Here is a 6,033-nt window from a genome sequence, read left to right on the forward strand (position 1 = left end):
TAACAGATGTTTCCGAATATAAAAGCTGTCTTCAAGTTTTGTACACCAAAAAAAAAAAACTTTTGAAATATCATTAGATATTATTTGTGAAACTTCTAAACTATTTGAATTTAAAACTTCTCGCAAGTATTAGAGCTATACACTTGAATATCAACTCAGGCTATTAAGTTTCACTAATTTCACTCTGTAATTATATAACGAGTGCACATTAATACTTCGGTGTGAAACGTTCAGGAAATGTGATTAAACCTTGAGATGTCAAGCGAATAAGAAAAACGCTGAAGAAGCTCGCAAGAAACGTAAAGAATAGTGTATTACAACAAGAACACGAGGACAAGAAAATGTATAATGAATCATTAAGTAGGTAACAATAATTACTTTTAACAGCTGTTTTAATGATGCAAATGTTATTCCTCATAAACCTAATAATATGAAGTTTAATTTTAGTTTACTTACCAGTAAAATTAATGTCAGTTTAAGGAATTAATTGTCTTCCAGGCGTAGCTCATATATGATTTTTTACCCGTATTTTAGCATGCATTGTTTTGCAGAAACGAGCAAAAATTCTTAACAATTTTTTAAACAGTAACAGATGCTTTTGTACTTTTTCTAAGTTGTAGGTCAGTATGTCTATTGGTGAATAGAAAATTTCTTAAAGTGACAAAAATTACTCACATCGTATGCTATATGTCCAGATTTTTTTGAAAAATAGTATATTTCATGTTTTGAATATTCGTATATGCTACCTACATGTTTACGTATATCAAATAAAGTAATTTTTGTGTACCTCCAATCAAAGGCAGTAAATCATATGGAAGCTAAATGAACAAATGTATAATTAATTTGACCACAATGATGCGACAATACACGTGAATTTTTTTTATTCAAAAACGTTACATAAGACTACCTATTGCATGTATTATCTTTTAAAAGTACTTTAACTTAAGCCCCCCCCCATTAGCAGAGTGGTATGTCTGCGGACTTATACTGCTAGAAACCGGGTTTCGATACCCGTGGTGGGCAGAGCACAGATAGCCCTTTGTGTAGCTTTGTGTTTAATAATAAAACAACAACCTTAACTTAAACAACCAACGACTGTCTCAATGACAGACATTTGTTTGAGTGTTCTTGTGTATTAAAATGTTTACACTAGTGTAGCTGTATTTCTTTGTTGTTAAGCTTCAGAGGTGATTAGGAAGCCTTCTTTATTAGTTTCAGACAATGTAATGGGTCTTTGAACCTTAGTTGCATCACTAATCTAAACAGTTTCTTGAAAAACAGGCCCAACTACATTTCTTTTAGCACATACTGTGTGCAATTATTTGTCAGTTCCACTACTTCGTCTCTTAGTGGAATGATAAAGATTTGTTTAATTTGAAGAAAAACATCAAATATGGCCTTCAAACCAACGAATTCAAAAACGTATGTGCAGATTAATTGTCAAATTTCCAAAAGCAGCTTAACAAGATGTGAAATAGAGTGACCATATGCAGATCACGCAAACGTTTTATTGTAATTGTGTAACTCCAATGTTAGTGAATGATTAAGCTCCGCTAACAACCCTTGTCTGATATTATGCAGGTTGCCAATTTTAAGAATGTAGAAACTACACACACACACACATCTAAAATACTTATATATATATATTTATATATATTCTACATATAATAACTTAAATAAATCAACAAATGGTCTATATTTTGTACTATATCTATTTGCCCTTTTCTGCAACAGTTACAAAAAAAAATACAAGCATTTCATTTGAATATCAACTTGAATGAATAGCATGACCTAATTTTTTTTTTGGTTTTCATATGAAAACAACTGTAAAATAAATTATGGAGATGTAGGGTCGCATCTGTTGATTTTCTCATGCGTTCCTACATCATGACCGGGTTATTACTTGATGCTGAAATTTTAATAATGTTTTCAAAATTCCCTTTAGCATTCTAGATTAAAAGGGAAGAAAAATGTGGCCCAATGATAGAATACTATTTCTTTGTGTTTAGCATCACGGTAACTGTGTATTTGAAGGTCGATTATCTGCTACGAAATAGGTTCTAGGTCCCAGTCCATTATGGGCAAAACTACTTGTATTAAATATAAAATAAAATACTGGTTACATTTATTACTCTTCTTTGAAATAAATTTGACGTTCACCTTTTAAGCAAGTAAGATTTTCAAAGATAAGAAGATAGACCAAAACTATGTTTTCAATCAGTTTTATTAACACAACTATTAAAACAGCACACTTTCATTTGAAATTTTCCGGCAAATTTTATTCTTACTTGTGGCAAAATACCACAGAAGTATTCAGAATGTATTCTACAAGAATAAATGATACCACGGGCTTTAAATCTTAAATTAATTGTAATGAAAAAAGTTACAAAAATACACCTCCGACTAGCTATAAAGTGTTTGTAGTATTCTTGTGCTGCTCTAATCAAACAGTGGAATTTACCATCACATTATAACATTGAAAATAAATAATTAGCTCCGTGTATATATATACACAGTAGCGTGTAAGAATGTACTTTATAGTTATAATAAATGCTTACTTTTTACCGATACATAATATTATTTAATTTCTAGTTTCAATACTTAGATACAACATTATCTTATTTTTAATTTTAATCATTTTTTTAAAGCGAGGTAACCACTGTGTAGACTTGTATATAAGACTGGCCAAATTATAAACAAAAGAAAGATCCTCGACTTGACGTAAGTAATACTTAGCTGTGTAGTATAACAAGAAACGACTTCTGACTTTTTTTAAGCTGAGCAATATTCTAAGTGAAGCTTCGTGATTTGTTAACATCCCAACAGAAGTCCATGTTTTAGTTATATAAGATTCCGGATTATGTGAATCGATTAAGTAAACGTGCGGGACATTAAAACAATTCATACGACACAATATAATTTGTTTGTTTGGAATTAAGTTAAGGAAACGTGCAGGACATTAAAACAATTCATACGACACAATATAATTTGTTTGTTTGGAATTAAGTTAAGGAAACGTGCAGGATATTAAAACAATTCATACGACACAATATAATTTGTTTGTTTGGAATTAAGTTAAGGAAACGTGCAGGACATTAAAACAATCCATACGACACAATATAATTTGTTTGTTTGGAATTAAGTTAAGGAAACGTGCAGGACATTAAAACAATCCATACGACACAATATAATTTGTTTGTTTGTTTGGAATTAAGTTAAGGAAACGTGCAGGACATTAAAACAATTCATACGACACAGTAGAATTTGTCTGTTTGTTTGGAATTAAGCACAAAGCTACAGCATGAGCTATCTGTGCTCTGCCCACCACGGGTATCGAAATCCAGTTTCTAGCGTTGAAAGTCCACAGACATGCCGCTGTGCCAAAATATAATAAGGAACGATAAAAATCCCAGCAGCCATATACAAATCAGTACAATTCAAGCAAACATTAAGAATTAAGGATTCCCAACATCTTGACAGCATTCCAAACCGAGTGTGGTATTGCATTAAATGCCTAATCGGCATTGGCGTGCGGCACAAAATGTGCACGGTTGAGATGGTATGTTGTTTCTCATACTGAAAAACCATGGTATTGGGACAGTAAAAAATTATTTGTATAAACAAAATATATCAATCTTATGGTAGTGTAAAATTTCACAAACTACCTTTCAATAGATCAATTTTCTCTAGAGTAAGTCGTTATATAATATAATGATTTATATGCTTGTTGTAAATGACTGATATAAGTATAGCGTTTCGTCGGAGACCTTGTGGGTTGCATTCCCAACCGAACTGGTGAGCTCTAGTGTTGAAGGAAAGATTTTGTCAGCAATTACTGATATAAGTATAGCGTTTCGTCGGAGACCTTGTGGGTTGCATTCCCAACCGAACTGATGAGCTCTGGTGTTGAAGGAAAGATTTTGTCAGCAATTACTGATATAAGTATAGCGTTTCGTCGGAGACCTTGTGGGTTGCATTGCCAACCGAATTGATGAGCTCTGGTGTTGAAGGAAATATTTTGTCAGCAGTGGCGTGCGACGCACAAGGTGTGCAGACGAAATGCTATAATATTTTTATTACTGGATACCAACAGTATAGGGTCAGTAAAGAGACAATTCTAACAAAAAAAAATATTATTAGTCTTATTGTTATGTAATATCTTACAAACTATCAATCAGTAGATCAACCTTTGTCAGCACAAGTAACATCACCTTTTTTATTGGTATACCAGAGAAACGGTTTCTGGTTCTTTACTTTCAATTCTGGTTACTTTTGTATCAGCTCCATCTGTTCAGTGTATACGCATATAGTTTTTGATATATATATATCCTGAATTTATGGCAGAGCTGCTAAGAATATCTGCGCCTGTTCCTAATTTTGAACTATTAACCAGAGGGAAGGCAGTCAGTCAGTCAGCAGCGCTCTACTACACACCATCCACGCTAATGAATTGACTGTTTCCCTTATAACACATCCACAGCTTAAAATGCATAGACTATTTTGTGCTGTCATACGAATTCTAAGCCTGCTTGTCAGCTCCGATTTCCAAAGCCTCTACCAGAGGGCCAAATCCGCAGCCAGTTCTTGATGAAATAATGACGTGATCCAAATACCCCCTACCAGAGGGCCAAACCCTCACTCAGTTCTTGATGAAATAATGACGTGACCCAAATACCCCCTACCAGAGGGCCAAACCCTCACCCAGTTCTTGATGAAATAATGACGTGATCCAAATACTCCCTACCAGAGGGCCAAACCCGCACACAGTTCTTGATGAAATAATGACGTGACCCAAATTATTATGATTAGCTTTTGCGTAATTCCAATTAAAGTATGTCAAACATATAGAAGTGTACGTATCGTATTTACCAAGCAAGTTTCGCTAATGTCTCTATAGATTCTAATTTCAATAGCGAATGTGCGCATATTATTATTATTTTTAGTGCAGTATATCTATGTAGCTGCTCTTTAAGGAAGCCAGAGAAATGTATATATAATATTCGCTATTTTACGTTGCCTTATCTGGTATAATGAGTTTGAGATAAAATATGAGTCTTCAACATGTTGTAGATACTGAACATATCGTGAAGCGCCCAAATATATCATTATAATTATGAATGTGAATTGCATACGTACAATCGTGAAAGTCATTAGACTGTACGTATGTATATTAAGTTGTTGTTTTAAATTTCATTCTATACAAAATACATTTCAATAATCAACTTATCTTCTATAGTCATTAATAGGGTGTGTACATATCACTTCATTCTATACAATATCAACTCAAACATATTTGAATAATTAATTATTTTCTAAAATCACAAGATGGCGTGCACTAACGAACGTTTAAGCGTCCTGACTGGCCTGCTTTCTCTCGTTCGACATAAAAACATGCTATATTTCTATGCATACAAAATCACTAGAATAATCACCTATAGATAGAACTTCATTACAAACTTTTGGCCTCCAGTGGCACAGCGGTATGTCTGCGGACTTATACCACTAGAAACTAGGTTTCGATACCCGTGATGGGCAGAGCGCAGATAGCCCTATTGGTAACTTTGTGCTTAATAACAAACAAAAACTATCAAAACAAATTGTCCCCCAGTTGCACAGCGGTATGTTTGCGGACTTACAACGCTAGAAACCGAGTTTCGATTCTTGTGGTGGGCAGAGAACAAATAGCGCATTGTGTAGCTTTGTGCTTAATAAAGAAAAAAAACCACAAACGTTTCTGAATGAAAATACTTTTTTCTATCAAACTTATGCCATATCATCATCTCTGTTGTTCGTGATGTTAGAAAAACACGTAGGTTCAAGAAGTTTTGATAGAAATAAATAAAAACTCTATAACTCGAGCGCTTTCTAAAGGTGGACTTTTCTTCTTCAGAGGCAAACTGGGAATCTCTGCTGTGATGGTGCAGTTTGTTAAAATATATAAAAGTATAACTCTTTTGAAAATTAAAGAGACTATTAGAAAGAAGTTTGGTTTATTTCCCTGGTGGTAAGAACGTTTGTCTCACAATCTGTGGT

Source organism: Limulus polyphemus, unplaced genomic scaffold, assembly GCF_000517525.1.
Source record: "Limulus polyphemus unplaced genomic scaffold, Limulus_polyphemus-2.1.2 Scaffold79, whole genome shotgun sequence".
In the NCBI taxonomy this organism is placed as follows: domain Eukaryota; kingdom Metazoa; phylum Arthropoda; class Merostomata; order Xiphosura; family Limulidae; genus Limulus; species Limulus polyphemus.